The following is a 19,549-nucleotide window of genomic DNA, read 5'->3' as shown; positions in this document are numbered from 1 at the left end:
CCCCCACCCCTCCCACAGCTCGGGCTTTCTACCCGGGTGGGTGGGGGGTGCTGGTCATTCTTGACCTTAGAGGAGAAACCCCATTCCACCCTGCAAATATGGTCACACTCGGAGGCCACACAGACACTCCAAGATTCAAACACAAGCCTGAGACACAAACTCAAAAACACACACCTAGGGGTACACCCAGGCTCACTTGGTCACACACACAGAGACACACACACAGACACTGACACACACAGACACAAACACGCAGAGATACACATAGACGCTGACGCACACAGACACACACGCAGAGACACACACACACACACAGACAGACAGACATACACAGACACAAACACGGAGAGACACACAGACACTGACGCACACAGACACACACAGAGACACACACAGAGACACACACACTGACACACACACACAGACACACACAGAGACGCACAGACATAGACACACACACAGACACTGACACACACACAGACACACACATAGACACTGACACACACAGACACACACAGAGACACTGACACACACACACACAGACACACACATAGACACTGACACACACAGACACACACACAGACACACACAGAGACACTGACACACACACACACAGACATACACAGACACAAACACGGAGAGACACACACTGACGCACACAGACACACACAGAGACACACACACTGACACACACACAGACACACACAGAGACGCACATAGACACACACACAGACACTGACACACACACAGACACACACATAGACACTGACACACACAGACACACACAGAGACACTGACACACACACACACAGACACACACATAGACACTGACACACACAGACACACACACAGACACACACAGAGACACTGACACACACACACACAGACATACACAGACACAAACACGGAGAGACACACACTGACGCACACAGACACACACAGAGACACACACACTGACACACACACAGACACACACAGAGACGCACAGACATAGACACACACACAGACACTGACACACACACAGACACACACATAGACACTGACACACACAGACACACACACAGACACACACAGAGACACTGACACACACACTCACAGACACACACAGAGACACTGACACACACACACACAGAGACACTGACACACACACACACAGACACACAGAGACACTGACACAGACACACACAGAGACACTGACACACACACACAGACACACACAGAGACACTGACACACAAACACACAGAGACACTGACACACACACACAGACACTGACACACACACACACAGAGACACTGACACACACACACACAGACACACACAGACACTGACACACACACACACACACATAGACACTGACAAACACAGACACACACACAGACACACACAGAGACACTGACACACACACAGAGACACTGACACACACACACAGAGACACTGACACAGACACACACAGACACTGACACACACACACACAGAGACACTGACACACACACACACAGACACACACAGACACTGACACACACACACACACAGACACTGACAAACACAGACACACACACAGACACACACAGAGACACTGACACACACACAGAGACACTGACACACACACACAGAGACACTGACACACACTGACACACACACACAGAGACACTGACACACACACACAGACACACACAGAGACACTGACACACACACATACAGACACACACAGAGACACTGACACACACACATACAGAGACACACAGAGACACTGACACACACACACAGACACACACAGAGACACTGACACACAAACACACAGAGACACTGACACACACACAGAGACACTGACACACACACACACACACAGACACTGACACACACACACACAGAGACACTGACACACACACACACAGACACACACAGACACTGACACACACACACACACATAGACACTGACAAACACAGACACACACAGACACTGACACACACACACACACACATAGACACTGACAAACACAGACACACACACAGACACACACAGAGACACTGACACACACACAGAGACACTGACACACACACACACAGAGACACTGACACAGACACACACAGACACTGACACACACACACACAGAGACACTGACACACACACACACAGACACACACAGACACTGACACACACACACACACACATAGACACTGACAAACACAGACACACACACAGACACACACAGAGACACTGACACACACACAGAGACACTGACACACACACACACAGAGACACTGACACACACTGACACACACACACAGAGACACTGACACACACACACAGACACACACAGAGACACTGACACACACACATACAGACACACACAGAGACACTGACACACACACATACAGAGACACACAGAGACACTGACACACACACACAGAGACACTGACACACACACACACACACACACATAGACACTGAAAAACAGACACACACACAGACACACACAGAGACACTGACACACAGAGACACTGACACACACAGACACACACAGAGACACTGACACACACACAGACACACACAGAGACACTGACACACACACACAGACACACAGAGACACTGACACACACACACACAGACACACACAGAGACACTGACACACAGACACACACAGAGACACTGACACACACACACACAGACACACACAGAGACACTGACACACACACACAGACACACACAGAGACACTGACACACACACACACACAGAGACACTGACACACACACAGAGACACTGACACACACACACAGACACACACAGAGACACTGACACACACACAGACACACACAGAGACCCTGACACACACACAGACACACACAGAGACACTGACACACACACACAGACACACAGAGACACTGACACACACACACACAGACACACACAGAGACACTGACACACAGACACACACAGAGACACTGACACACACACACAGACACACACAGAGACACTGACACACATACACAGACACACACAGAGACACTGACACACACACACACAGAGACACTGACACACACACACAGAGACACTGACACACACACACAGACACACACAGACACACTGACACACACACAGACACACACAGAGACCCTGACACAAACACAGACACACACAGAGACACTGACACACACACAGAGACACTGACACACACAGAGACACTGACACACACACACAGAGACACTGACACACACACAGACACACACAGAGACACTGACACACACACACACAGAGACACTGACACACACACAGAGACCCTGACACACACACAGACACACACAGAGACACTGACACACACACAGAGACACTGACACACACAGAGACACTGACACGCACACACAGAGACACTGACACACACAGAGACACTGACACACAGAGACACTGACACACACAGAGACACTGACACACACACACACACAGAGACACTGACACACACACACAGACACACACAGAGACACTGACACACACACACACACAGACACTGACACACACACACACAGACACTGACACACACACACAGAGACACTGACACACACACACAGACACACACAGAGACACTGACACACACACACACACAGAGACACTGACACACACACAGACACACACAGAGACACTGACACACACACACACACAGACTGACACACACACAGAGACACTGACACACACACACAGAGACACTGACACACACACACACAGAGACACTGACACACACACACACAGACACACACAGAGACACTGACACACACACACAGACACACACATAGACACTGACACACACACACAGACACAGAGAGACACTGACACACACACAGACACACACACAGACACTGACACACACACACACACAGACACTGACAAACACTGACACACACACACAGAGACACTGACACACACACACACACAGAGACACTGACACACTAACACACACACAGAGACACTGACACACACACACAGACACACACAGAGACACTGACACACACACAGACACACACAGAGACACTGACACACACACACACACAGAGACACTGACACACTAACACACACACACAGAGACACTGACACACACACACAGACACACACAGAGACACTGACACACACACATACACACACAGAGACCCTGACACACACACACACACAGACACTGACAAACACTGACACACACACACAGAGACACTGACACACAGACACACACACAGACACTGACACACACACACACAGAGACACTGACACACACACACACACAGAGACTGACACACACACACACAGACACTGACACACACTGACACACACACACAGAGACACTGACACACACACAGACACACACAGAGACACTGACACACACACACACAGAGACACTGACACACACACACACACAGAGACACTGACACACACACACACACAGAGACACTGACACACTGACACACACACAGAGACACTGACACACACACACAGAGACACTGACACACACAGAGACACTGACACACACACACAGAGACACTGACACACACACACACAGAGACACTGACACACACACAGAGACACTGACACACACACACAGAGACACTGACACACACACAGAGACCCTGACACACAGACACACACAGAGACACTGACACACACAGACACTGACACACACAGAGACACTGACACACACACACAGACACACACAGAGACACTGACACACACACACAGACACTGACACACACACACACAGAGACACTGACACACACACACACAGACACACACAGAGACACTGACACACACACACACAGACACACACAGAGACACTGACACACACACACAGACACACACACTGACACTGACACACACACAGAGACACTGACACACACACACACAGACACACACAGAGACACTGACACACACACACACAGAGACACTGACACACACACAGAGACACTGACACACACACACACAGACACTGACACACACACAGAGACACTGACACACACACAGAGACCCTGACACACACACAGACACACACAGAGACACTGACACACACACAGAGACACTGACACACACAGAGACACTGACACACACACACAGACACACACAGAGACACTGACACACACACACACAGACACACACAGAGACACTGACACACACACACAGAGACACTGACACACACACACACACACAGACACACACAGAGACACTGACACACACACACACACAGAGACACTGACACACACTGACACACACACAGACACTGACACACACACACACAGAGACACTGACACACACACACAGAGACACTGACACACACACACAGACACACACAGAGACACTGACACACACACACACACAGAGACACTGACACACACACACAGAGACACTGACACACACACACAGACACACACAGAGACACTGACACACACACACACAGACACACACATAGACACTGACACACACACACAGACACAGAGACACACTGACACACACACAGACACACACACAGACACTGACACACACACACACACAGAGACACTGACACACACACAGAGACACTGACACACAGACACACACAGAGACACTGACACACACACACAGAGACTGACACACACACACACAGACACTGACACACACTGACACACACACACAGAGACACTGACACACACACACACAGAGACACTGACACACACACACACACACACAGAGACACTGACACACACACACACAGATACACACACAGAGACACTGACACACACACACACAGAGAGACACTGACACACACACACACACAGACACAGACACTGACACACACAGACACAGACACACACAGAGACACTGACACACACACACAGAGACTGACACACACACACACAGACACTGACACACACACACACACACACAGAGACACACACACACACACACAGAGACACACACACACACAGAGACACTGACACACACACACACACAGAGACACTGACACACACACACACAGAGACACTGACACACAGACACACACACACAGAGACACTGACACACACACACACACACAGAAACTGACACACACACACACACAGACACTGACACACACTGACACACACACACAGAGACACTGACACACACACAGAGACACTGACACACACACAGACACAGAGAGACACTGACACACACACAGACACACACACAGACACTGACACACAGACACACACAGAGACACTGACACACACACACACAGAGACTGACACACACACACACACTGACACACACTGACACACACACTGACACACACACACAGAGACACTGACACACACACACACACAGAGACACTGACACACTCACACAGAGACACACACACACACACACACACTGACACACACACAGAGACACTGACACACACACACACACACACACAGAGACACTGACACACACACACACACACTGACACACACACACACAGACTGACACACACACACAGAGAGACACTGACACACACACACACACAGACACTGACACACACACACACAGAGACACTGACACACACACAGACACACACACAGACACTGACACACACACACACACAGAGACACTGACACACACACACAGACAGACACTGACACACACACACACACAGAGACACTGACACACACACACATAGACACTGACACACAGACACACACACAGAGACACTGACACACACACACACAGACACTGACACACACACACACAGAGACACTGACACACACACACACAGAGACACTGACACACACACACACACACACAGACACTGACACACACACACACACATAGACACTGACACACACACACACAGACACACACACAGAGACACTGACACTGACACACACTGACACACACACACAGAGACACTGACACACACACACACACAGAGACACTGACACACACACACACAGAGACTGACACACACACACACAGAGACACTGACACACACACACACAGAGACACTGACACACACACACAGACACACACAGAGACACTGACACACACACACACACAGAGACACTGACACACACACACACAGAGACACTGACACACACACACAGACACACACAGAGACACTGACACACACACACAGAGACACTGACACACACACACACAGACACTGACACACACACACACACAGAGACACACTGACACACACACACACACACACACACACACACAGAGACACTGACACACACACACAGACACACACACACAGACACACACACAGACACACACACACACACAGAGACACTGACACACACACACACAGAGACACTGACACACACACACAGACACACACAGAGAAACTGACACACACACACACACAGACACACACATAGACACTGACACACACACACACACACAGAGACACACTGACACACACACACACACACACAGACACTGACACACACACACACACACACAGAGACACTGACACACACACACACACAGAGACACTGACACACAGACACACACAGAGACACTGACACACACACACACACAGAGACACTGACACACACACACACACACAGACACTGACACACACTGACACAGAGACACACTGACACACACACACACACACACAGACACTGACACACACACAGAGAGACACTGACACACACACAGAGACACTGACACACACACACACAGAGACACTGACACACACACACACAGATACACACAGAGACACTGACACACACACACACAGACACACACAGAGACACTGACACACACACACAGACACAGAGAGACACTGACACACACAGAGACACACACACACACACACACACAGAGACACACACACACACAGAGACACTGACACACAGACACACACAGAGACACTGACACACACACACACAGAGACTGACACACACACACACAGACACTGACACACACTGACACACACACACAGAGACACTGACACACACACACACACAGAGACACTGACACACACACACACAGAGACACTGACACACAGACACACACAGAGACACTGACACACACACACACACAGAGACTGACACACACACACACACTGACACACACTGACACACACACACAGAGACACTGACACACACACACACAGAGACACTGACACACACACACACAGACACTGACACACACACACACACACAGACACTGACACACACACACACACAGAGACACTGACACACACACACACAGACACTGACACACACACACACAGAGACACTGACACACACACACACACACAGACTGACACACACACACACACACACAGAGACACTGACACACACACACAGACACTGACACACACACACACACACAGACACACACAGAGACACTGACACACACACAGACACACACAGAGACACTGACACACACACACACACAGAGACACTGACACACACACACACAGAGACTGACACACACACACACACAGACACTGACACACACACACACAGAGACACTGACACACACACACACACAGAGACACTGACACACACACACAGAGACTGACACACACACACACACAGAGACACTGACACACACACACACACAGAGACACTGACACACACACACACACACAGAGACACTGACACACACACACACAGAGACTGACACACACACACACAGAGACACTGACACACACACACACAGACACTGACACACACACACAGAGACACTGACACACACACACACACACACTGACACACAGACACACACACAGAGACACTGACACACACACACAGACACACACACACACACAGAGACACTGACACACACACACAGACACTGACACACACACACACACACAGAGACACTGACACACACACACACACACAGAGACACTGACACACACACACACACTGACACACACACACACAGAGACTGACACACACAGACACACAGAGACACTGACACACACAGACACACAGAGACACTGACACACACACACTCTGCCTGGGGACAGCTCAGGAGTGTGTGAGACTCAAGGCGCCTCAGGACACAAGGAAGATGTGTGTGGACGCTGTGGGCAGACCTCACCAGATGCCCGGAGACTCACAGGCCCTGAAGGCGAGCCCCACCCCTTCATGGACACACATAGGCACAGATGCCCAGAGACCACCAGCTGTGGGGCTTGTGGGGAGGCCCGAGGTGGGGGAAGCTTGGGGGTGGAGCTGCCCACTCTGCCCACTCTGGCCTTTCCCCCAGCACCAGTCCAATGTCCCTGAAGCCCACTGAGTAGATGGACAAGCCCCAGGGGTCTCCACACCCTTCCCACCAAAGGGCAGGCCTGCGAAGGGCGGGCTTGTGGCCTTCCCTCTCCCCTGTGCTCGCCCCCACACTCTCAGGGCAGGAAGCCCCAGGAGAGGGCGGCTGCAGGGGAGGCAGTGGAGAGCTGACCTCAGAATGTGCTCAGCCCGGCCCCTTCCTTTCCCTGCTCCCCACTTCCCCTCTCCTCCCCCAGCCTTTGTTCCGTGGAGCAACTGCCCCCTGACCCCCGCTGAGGGAATTGGAGTCAGTCCTGGAAAAAACCCCAGGTGCTGGCTGGGGCCACTGCCTCCGGATCCAGCGAGAGGAGGGAGCTGGGGGCTGGGAGAATTGGGGCTCAGGTGCCAGGGTGAGGGGCAGGGGCTAGCTTCCCGTTCCAACCCGTCCACCTCACACCCCACCTCCACCCCAGGAGGCCCAGGGCAGCTCCTGGAGGAATGTGGAGGGCGGGGGAGGGGACAGGACATCCTCTTGGCAGGACACAGGACGCCCAGTCCAGCCCAGTCCGGAGGTCCAGAGGTTCCCAGCCCCGGGCAAGGCCACAGGGGAAAGGGTCACTGGGGCCTGAGGCTCCCCAGTTCCAACCTCAGCCAGCAGTGTCCCTGGCCAGTCCAGGTCACCTCCAGTGGGGGCTGGAGGCCGGAGTGGAGTGGCCGCCCCCGTCCCCAGGGGGATCCATCCCTAAGGGGTCCCACGTGTATGGGAGGGGCCAGCAGGCCTGGGTTTGTCCTCAGCTCTGCAAATCTTGGGGTCGCCACCTGCAGGAGAGGCCTCAGGCTGGCCCTGGCCCTCTCGGGCCCAGGACAGGAAGTCCAGGGACAGTCGGTTGGCAGGACAGCCATGGGGACCCCAGCTCCTGGGAGCTGAGCAGCAGTAGAACCAGACCCTGCTCACTGCGCTGGGAGACGAGGGACCCTGGAGGGGCCTGAAGGCATTAGAAAGAGAAAGACCTGCCTCACCTCACCGGTTCAGCCAGGACCACGAGACCCTGCCAGTCTGGGAGGCCTGGCAGGTTCCACCCCTGCTCCCACATGGTCTCTTGGTTGCAGCCTCATGCCCACCATGCCAGCTGGCTGGTCATCTCCGAGCGCTTCTGCCAGTCCGTCCCAATCACCTGAGCGGCAAATGATGCTCCTCGTCTAAAAGCAGACTTTAAAACCGATGACCAAAGGCTGGGCGTGGTGGCTCACACCTTAATCCCAGCACTTCGGGAGGCTGAGATGGTGGATCGTCTGAGGTCAGGAGTTCGAGACCAGCCTGCCCAACATGGTGAAACCCCTGTCCCAACTAAAAAAAACAAAAAAAAAATTGGCCGGGCGCGGTGGCTCAAGCCTGTCATCCCAGCACTTTGGGAGGCCGAGACGGGCGGATCACGAGGTCAGGAGATCGAGACCATCCTGGCTAACACGGTGAAACCCCGTCTCTACTAAAAAATACAAAAAACTAGCCGGGCGAGGTGGCGGGCGCCTGTAGTCCCAGCTACTCGGGAGGCTGAGGCAGGAGAATGGCGTGAACCCGGGAGGCGGAGCTTGCAGTGAGCTGAGATCCGGCCACTGCACTCCAGCCCGGGGACAGAGCGAGACTCCGTCTCAAAAAAAAAAAAAAAAAAAAAAAAAAAAAATTAGCCGGGTGTGGTGGTGAGCGCCTGTAATCCCAGTTACTCAGGAGACTGAGGCAGGAGAATCGCTTGAGCCTGGGAAGCAGAGGTTGCAGTGAGCTGAGATCGCACCACTGCACTCCAGCCTAGGTGGCACAGTAAGGCTCTGTCTCAAAAAAAAAAAAAAAAGAGAAAAGAAAAAAATAATGGCCTCAACACAAACCTTGAGTGTCAATTTGCCTGTTTCCCTAGGAGTTAAAATTACGTAAGTGCAGTCACCATATGACCCAGGATTTCTGCTCCCCAGTGTCCAAACAAGAGGAATGCCTGCCCCAAAGTGAGGCACACTCCAGGCCACACCTCTGCCAGGGACACCATCTCCTTCCTCCACCACCTCTCCCCTTGTGTTTTTTTGTGGTTCCCCTCAAAATCTTTACTTTTTTTTTTTTTTTTTTGGAGACAGAGTCTTGCTCTGTCACCCAAGCTGGAGTGCAGTGGTGCGATCTCGGCTCACTGCAAGCTCCGCCTCCTGGGTTCACGCCATTCTCCGGCTCAGCCTCCTGAGTAGCTGGGACTGCAGGTGCCCGCCACCACGCCCAGCTAATTTTTTGTGTTTTTAGTAGAGACGGGGGTTTCACCATGTTGGCCAGGATGGTCTCGATCTCCTGACCTCATGATCCACCCGCCTCGGCCTCCCAAAGTGCTGGGATTACAGGCGTGAGCCACCGAGCTGGGCCATCCTTACAGGTTTTTAAAAATTGAGTTTTATTGAAGCATAATTTACATACGATGATATTTACCAATGTTTAGCACCTGCTTGAACAGCCTGGACGAAGGGAAAGCAGGAAACCACCTCCACTGCCCCAGGGGCCCCACCCCACCAACCCTGCATCTGCTTTCTGCAAGGAGGCCCTAAGCACGTGGTCTTTTTTTGTGTGGCTTCTCTCACTTAGCATCCTGTTTTGGGGATTCACCCTGTAGCGGCAGCCTTGCCTTCCCAGCATAGGGATGAGCCACAGTCCGCTTATCCACTCGCCAGCTGATGGATACTTGGTTTTCCCAGTTTTGCAAACGCTGCTGCTGCAAAGGTTTGAGGCCAGTCTTCCTGCGACGTGTGTCACCTCTTTTGGATAAATACCTGGGAGTGGACGCTCAGTCACGCTCCGTCTCCTTTTTTTTTTTTTTTTTTTTGAGACGGAGTCTCACTCTGTCGCCCAGGCTGGAGTGCAGTGGTGTGATCTCGGCTCACTGCAAGCTCCGCCTCCTGGGTTCCCGCCATTCTCCTGCCTCAGCCTCCTGAGTAGCTGGGACTACAGGCGCCCACCACCACGCCCGGCTAGTTTTTTGTATTTTCAGTAGAGACGGGGTTTCACCGTGTTAGCCAGGATGGTCTCCATCTCCTGACCTCGTGATCTGCCTGCCTCGGCCTCCCAAAGTGCTGGGATTACAGGCGTGAGCCAGCGCGCCCGGCCTATTTTTTTTTTCTTTGAGACAGTCTGTCTCTGTTGCCCAGGCTGCAGTGCAATAGCGTGATCTCGGCTCAGTGCAACCTCCTCCTGCCGGGTTCAAGCAATTCTCCTGCCTCAGCCTCCCGAGTAGCTGGGATTACAGGCGCCCACCGCCATACCTGGCTAATTTTTTTGTATTTTTAGTAGAGACAGGGCTTCACCCTACTGGTCAGGCTGGTCTCGAACTCCTGACCTTGTGATCCGCCCACCTCGGCCTCCAGAAGTGCTGGGATTACAGGCATGAGCCACCGCGCCCTGCCTCTGAATCTCTTTATATGTTTTGGTCACCCCATGACTGCATCCCTTGCAAGGGCCTTGCCTGTGCTGCTTGCTGCGCTGACCAGAGCTCAACACGACGCCGCACCCGGAGGGACTTCTGAACAGACATTCGCCCACTGGGTGAACGGCAGCGGTGCCAGGGTGGGTCCTGGTGAGGCTAATGGGGAAGTGGCGACGGGCTGGAGGTACCACCGAAGATGCTGACGGTGGCTGCGGTCAATGAGGCGGCAGCAACAGTGGCTGGCAGCAGTGACGCAGCTGTGGGTGGCTGTTTGTAAAGGGGAAGACCTCACACAGCCTGGAGATGCCTCCTTCATCCCTCCTTGAAACTAAACTCACCTGGGGAGATGTCGTGTGGTTCCTCCACTTCCCCCCACTTCAGGCACCCAGGCTCACTCACACCTTGGAGCCGGCTGTCACCAAAACCCACACGCTCCGAAATGACTGCTTCCAGTTTCCCCGTCTGTGGCACAACTGCCCCCTCCCCGGCTGTCACACCTCACCAAGCGCTTCGCTCCAGGACAACCCTCCTTTCTCCAGAACAGGCGGCCTTCCCCTTTCTTGGGCTTCCTTCTTATCCAGTTCAGATTTTGTGGTCCACTCTTAGTCACTCTCTCGAGAATGTGGGAAGTCTCGCTCTGTGCCTCCTTTCGTGGTACCTTCTGAGAACTCCAGCCTTGCCAGCTCCTAAACCGCTGCCCATTGTAGGGAAAGTCAAGCCAGGAAGATGGGGGCCACCCGAAACTCACGTCTGGGCGCTCTGCTGCACCCACTCCTGGGGGTCCACGCCTGGGAAACGGAGACGTCTGTCCGCTCAGTCCCCACCCGCTGCACGCCCTGGCCTTTCCCAAGCACTCCGGACTTGGTCTCTGGATGGTCTTGTATGTTAAGCTATTCCCTGCCCTACAGCCTTCCCACCAGCATTTACCACCCATTATCTCTGACACACAGACAGGAGCCTAGAAATGTTCAGGAGAGAAATTTTCAGGAGCTTCTTAGAAGTGGCTTCCTTTCAGCCCGGCGCGGTGGCTCAAGCCTGTAATCCCAGCACTTTGGGAGGCCGAGGCGGGCAGATCACGAGGTCAAGAGATTGATACCAGCCTGGCCAACATGGTGAAACCCTGTCTCTACTAAAAATACAAAAATTAGCTGGGCGTGGTGGCACACGCCTGTAGTCCCAGCCACTCGGGAGGCTGAGGCAGGAGAATCACTTAAACGAGGGAGACAGAGGTTGCAGTGAGCCGAGATCGCACCACTGTACTCCAGCCTGGCGACAGAGCAAGACTCTGTCTCAAAAAACAAACAAACAAAAAAACCCCAAAAAACTGGCTTCCTTTCCAACTCCTTGCCCCAGTTTGCAAAGCCCTACCTATCTTCCCACTCCCCATCCCTAGCCTCATTCCTCTTGACCCCTAAGGTCCCAGCCACTCTGACCTCTGTTCTTATTCCTTCAGCACTAGGGCCTCTCCCAGGGTCAGCCCAAATCCACAGCCTAATTCACAGGGCGAATTCCTACCCATCGCTCTGGTCTCAGCTCCTGATCCACCTCCCCTCCAGAATGGCAGCTGCTGGTGTTTGCTTCCTGCAAAACCTTTCTTGACCGGGAGCACTGGCTCATGCCTATAACCCCAGCACTTTGGGAGGCTGAGGTGGACGGATCACCTGAGGTGAGGAGTTCAAGACCAGCCTGGCCAACATGGTGAAACCCCGTCTCTACTGAAAATACAAAAATTAGGCTGGGTGTGATGGCTCACACTTGTAGTCCCAGCACTTTGGGAGGCCAAGGTGGGTGGATCACCTGAAGTCAGGAGTTTGAGACCAGCCTGGGCAACCACGGCCAATATGGTGAAACCCCATCACTACCAAAAATACAAAAATTAGGCCAGGCATGGTGGCTCATGGCTGTAATCCCAATACTTTGGGAGGCTGAGGTGGGAGAATCACCTGAGGTCAGGAGTTGGTGGCACGAGTCTGTAATCTCAACTACTCGGGAGGCTGAGGCAGGAGAATTGCTTGAATCCAGGAAGCAGAGGTTGCAATGAGCGGAGATCGCGCCACTGTACTCCAGCCTGGGCAACAGAACAAACTCTGTCTCAAAATAAATAAATAAATAAAATTAAAACATAAAATAGACCAGGCTCAGTGGCTCATGCCTGTAATCCCAGCACTTTGGGAGGCTGAGGTGGGCAGATCACCTGAGGTCAGGAGTTGAGACCAGCCTGGCCAACATGGTGAAACCCCATCTCTACTAAAAATACAAAAGTTAGCCAGGCGAGGTGGTGGGCACCTGTAGTCCCAGCTACTTGGGAGGCTGAGGCAGGAGAATCGCTTGAAACCGGGAGGCAGAGGGTGCAGTGAGCTGAGACCATGCCACTGCACTCCAGTCTGGGCGACAAAGTGAGATTCCATCTCAAATAAATAAATACACAATAAAAATAAAACAAAATAAAACAAAATCCCTCTTTGGGTTAAATCCCTACTTGCGCACGGCAAGCACTCTGAGGGCAAGGATGGGACCAGCCAGTGCTTCACCCAGCCAGCAGGCCCTCGATACATGTCCACTGAATGAATGATTCCCGCTAAGGATGGGAAATGGGGAAGGTGGAGAGAGTGGGGAGATCAGGTCATCACCAGATGCAGAGAACAGCGGAGGCAGGGAGAACGGCCTTCGTCCTGCCCTCCTGGTATCCACGGCAGGAGACCACCCAGGCCCAGAAGGACGTCAGCTGGTGGAAGGGGAAGCCCACCTGGAATGTGACGGGCTCCAGCCTGGTCCTGCCTCCCTCACCCTCCTGGTCCTGCCTCCCTCACCCTCCTGGTCCTGCCTCCCTCACCCTCCTGGTCCTGCCTCCCTCACCCTCCTGGTCCTGCCTCCCTCACCCTCCTGGTCCTGCCTCCCTCACCCTCCTGGTCCTGCCTCCATTCAGGTCAGCCTCCCTCACCCTCCTGGTCCTGCCACCATCACCCTCCTGGTCCTGCCTCCCTCACCCTCCTGGTCCTGCCTCCCTCACCCTCCTGGTCCTGCCACCCTCACCCTCCTGGTCCTGCCACCCTCACCCTCCTGGTCCTGCCTCCCTCACCCTCCTGGTCCTGCCTCCATTCAGGTCAGCCTCCCTCACCCTCCTGGTCCTGCCTCCCTCACCCTCCTGGTCCTGCCTCCACTCAGGTCAGCCTCCCTCACCCTCCTGGTCCTGCCACCATCACCCTCCTGGTTCTGCCTCCACTCAGGCACTGCCTGGGGCTTTCCAGGGGGCTGAGCAGCTGACCAGGAGCCTTTGCCGGGGCGGCCAGGCACTTCCTGTAAGGCCTCCCTCCTTGCAGCCCCAGCTCCAGGGCCTGCTCCTTCCTCCTCCGCCCCAGGGGCTTTCCGCAAAGCCTGAGGCCTGCTATTTTTAGCTGAGGGAGAGGGACCAGTTCCTGGCCCCATTGCCGCCCTGAAAGAGCCTGGACTAAAGTGGGGCTGGGGTTGGGCCTAGGGGTTGGGGGAGAGGCTACAGTCCCCAGCCCAGGCACACCTGGGGTGCAGAGGGGACGCTGCAGGCTGGGCTCCCAGCCCAGTTGGTGGACCAGGCGCTTACCCTGGGGAGGTGGGACTTAGGGCCTGGGTGGGCTGCCGCCCACTTCCTGTGGCCGCACCCCAGCACTTCAAAGGCTGCTGGCAGCCCTGCGGTTAATCCAGGCTCCCACGCAGCTGGAGGGGCTGGGCGGGCACACACACCTCTGGCAGCTGGCCCCCCCTCCCCTCAGGGCAGCTTCAAAGCAGCACGGGTGGGCAGACCCGTGGTTCGCACGGATCCCAGGGCTGGGACAGGAGACACAAGGCGGTAATGGAGGCCCTGGCAGAGCCTCCTCTGCTCCTATGCTCCCCATCCCACTGCCTTCCTGGGTTGGCTCGGGGCAAAGGCCCAGGTACCTTCCTGGCCCCCAGATCCTGTCTTGAGGCAGGGCCACCTTTAGGGGTACCTGTGTATCTGCTTGGTGCCTGTGGGTTTCAGTGGCCTGGCCATGGAGTCAGTCCCAGTTAGAGAAGCCACAGGAACCGTGGTGGGGGCACCCCTTCCAGACCCCTCAGGACAGCCTCTCTTTCTTCCTCCTTTCCTCTCTTCCTCCCTCCCCACTCTCCAACTGGAAGGGGGGCGGGAGGGGAGGGGCCATAAAGAAGAAGGGGCTCCCTGTCCAGGCCTCCGGGCTGTGGTGGGCTTGACCTGGCGCCAGCTCCCCAGGGACGGCCTGGGCGGAGGTATTGGAGGCGGGGACCTCGAAGCAGCCGCCCCAGAGTCCAGCCGACGCTGAGAACAGAGAGTGCCTGGGGGGTGGGGGGGCAGCTTTCAGGGTCCCCTGGGGTCAGCTCTGGGACAGTTGCTGTTTTTAATCTGCACAAGTGATTTAGAAGGAGCCGCCAGGGCTGCAACCTAGATCCGCTCAGAGCGAGCTCGGGAAGTGCGGGAGGTGCGGCCCAAGAACTGGCCCCCCCGAGCTGTGGCCACAGGGCAGTGGGGGCCCCGGACGAAGCTTCCTCCTCTCCTGCCAGCCAGAACCTGGGTTCCTGGTGACCTTGCACGTCCGAGGTCTGTCCATCCCGCCCCGGACTGGCTCTCCCCTCCCTGCACCCCCCACTCCTCCTCCACTCTCAGGTCCAGGGACCGCTGCCCAGCCTGGCTGCCGGGACGGAGGCTCCCCCAGATCTAGGGCTTTGAAGGAGCCCCGGTCCCTGAGCTCACAGCACAGACGCCCGGGCCCTAGCGGACGCTGGCTTTCAGCCCACCCACCCGGCAGGTGGGAGCCACGCACCCCAGGAAGGAAGGCCTGGGGTTGGGCCGTGCATCCAGCTCGCCGGGACCTTGACTTGGCTGTCAGTGACCACCCCACCCCTGCTGACACAAGCTGGGTGTGCCTCCCTCGGTCTCTGGGCTCTCTGGGCGTAGGGAGGGAGGGAGGGCTGGGTCTCCAGTCCCTCTGACCACTCCGCTGGCCTGCGCCTGCTTAGGGCCCGTCCCCACCATCCACCACCCACCACCCTGCAGGTGCGGTGGAGGCGGGGAGGGGAGAAGGTGCAGGGGCACATGGGCCGTCACCCTGAGGGATTTTCGATGGTTCCACGACTTGGGGAAACCAGGAAAAAGGGGCAACCTCTGTGGCCTCCTGCGGACTTGGTGCCCCTGGTGGAGTCGGAGTCCCCACCAGAGACTCCTGTTTGGGCCCTCTGGGCTGGGATGCAGGCTGGCGAGGCCAAACCCAGGGGCCAGGAAGCACCGAACCGGCTAAGCTTAAGCCAAGAGCCAAGGGACCCCTGCCCTTTCCATTCATCCCCCAATCCGGGCTCAGCGTCATCTCCCCTCCTCGCCCACACCCAGGGCTGACTGTCCGAGATCCAGGCCGTGGTTTCCATCCGGTCACCACACGCCCCCCAGGTGAGGGTCTCCGAGGGGCAAGGAGTGAAAAGCTGGAGTGGATTGCCTCACGGGGTGGAATGGCTGCTGGTGCCAGCCTGGTCAGAGGCGGGGATCAGTATTCGCTGAATACACAACACAGAGGGACCACTAAAAACGCAGATAAAAGCGTGGAGCCGCCAGTGTGACAGAAGAAGCCTGCAGAGAAGCTCCCTCAAAGACTCACAGGTGACACAGTCACACCCTGTGGAAAAGCAACTGGGGCAAAGCTCTTGGCTTTAAGAATACCCCCTCGGATTGAGCATCGCGCTGCTAGAAATCTGGCCAGTAAGAAAAGCCCGGCCGGGTGCAGTGGCCCACGCCTGTCACCCCAGCGCCGCGGTGGCCTACGCCTGTCACCCCAGCGCCGCGGTGGCCCACGCCTGTCATCCCAGCACTTTGGGAGGCCCACGCCTGTCATCCCAGCGCCGCGGTGGCCCACGCCTGTCATCCCAGCACTTTGGGAGGCCGAGACGGGCGGATCACGAGGTCAGGAGATCGAGACCATCCTGGCTAACACGGTGAAACCCCGTCTCTACTGAAAATACAAAAAATTAGCCGGGCCTGGCGGAGGGCGCCTGTAGTCCCAGCTACTCGGGAGGCTGAGGCAGGAGAATGGCGTGAACCCGGGAGGCGGAGTTTGCAGTGAGCCGAGATCACGCCACTGCACTCCAACCTGGGTGACAGAGTGAGACTCCGTCTCAAAAAAAAAAAAAAAAAAAAAAACAAAAACAAAGAAAAAAGAAAAAGAAAACCCCTAGAGGCCAGGGTCCTTGAACAAAGGTGCGCGATGCCCCAAGTCTGCAGTGGGGAGAGGTCTGGAGCCCGTGTGTCCAACAACAGAAGTGGACACAGTGGTGCCAGGGCAGGAACTCCAGGGGGCATTTGCAGGCCTGTGCTGTGAGACTGCAGGACGCTCAGGACGCACCTCGGAGAAGAGAAAGCCTGCTGCAGAGTGACATGAACACCAGGTCTGTTTCCGTATGAGAAAGTGACAGAAGACCCCTAGATAAGATTCTGTGTGGGCCGGCCGTGGTGGCTCACACCTGTCATCCCAGCACCACGGTGGCTCACGCCTGCAATCCCAGCACTTTGGGAGGCCGAGGCAGGCAGATCACGAGGTCAGGAGATTGAGACCATCCTGGCTAACACGGTGAAACTCTGTCTCTACTAAAAATACAAAAAAATTAGCCAGGCGTGGTGGCGGGTGCCTGTAGTCCCAGCTATGCGCTATGCGGGAGGCTGAGGCAGGAAAATGAGTGAACCCAGGAGGCGGAGCTTGCAGTGAGCCGAGATCGCGCCACTGCACTCCAGCCTGGGTGACAGAGCGAGATTCCGTCTCAAAAAACAAAAGACTCCATGTATGTCTATGTTTGTAGGCAAATAGAGGAGGGTGTGAAAGACACGGTCCAGAATAGCAACTCTGGACATCTAGGAGGGAGTGTGGAAAGAACAGTTAATCGCCTTAT

The 19,549-nt window shown here is 54.8% G+C and overlaps 2 protein-coding genes across 9 annotated transcripts in view; one reads left to right on the top strand and one right to left on the bottom strand.

The window, feature by feature from the left end:
• DNAJC5 (DnaJ heat shock protein family (Hsp40) member C5) overlaps window positions 1-19,549 on the top strand; it is a 217,063-nt gene that overhangs the window by 114,505 nt on the left and 83,009 nt on the right. The gene's annotated exons all lie outside the window — the stretch shown is intronic.
• The window catches only part of STMN3 (stathmin 3), a 239,048-nt gene that overhangs the window by 211,142 nt on the left and 8,357 nt on the right, over window positions 1-19,549 (bottom strand). The window contains exon 1 of one of the 8 annotated variants that reach the window (XM_050746350.1): window positions 17,959-17,968. The exons of 3 other annotated variants lie outside the window; for them this stretch is intronic. The gene's annotated coding sequence lies outside the window, so the exon portion shown is untranslated. Of the gene's footprint in view, window positions 1-9,485; window positions 9,496-9,923; window positions 9,934-13,020; window positions 13,031-17,119; window positions 17,130-17,958; window positions 17,969-19,549 lie in introns of those variants that run through there. 4 more of the 8 variants (XM_050746353.1, XM_050746384.1, XM_050746379.1 and 1 more) reach the window with 4 other exon arrangements.

Source organism: Macaca thibetana, chromosome 10, assembly GCF_024542745.1.
Source record: "Macaca thibetana thibetana isolate TM-01 chromosome 10, ASM2454274v1, whole genome shotgun sequence".
NCBI classification, from domain to species: Eukaryota; Metazoa; Chordata; class Mammalia; order Primates; family Cercopithecidae; genus Macaca; species Macaca thibetana.
This window is presented reverse-complemented; position numbering and strand designations above follow the sequence as displayed.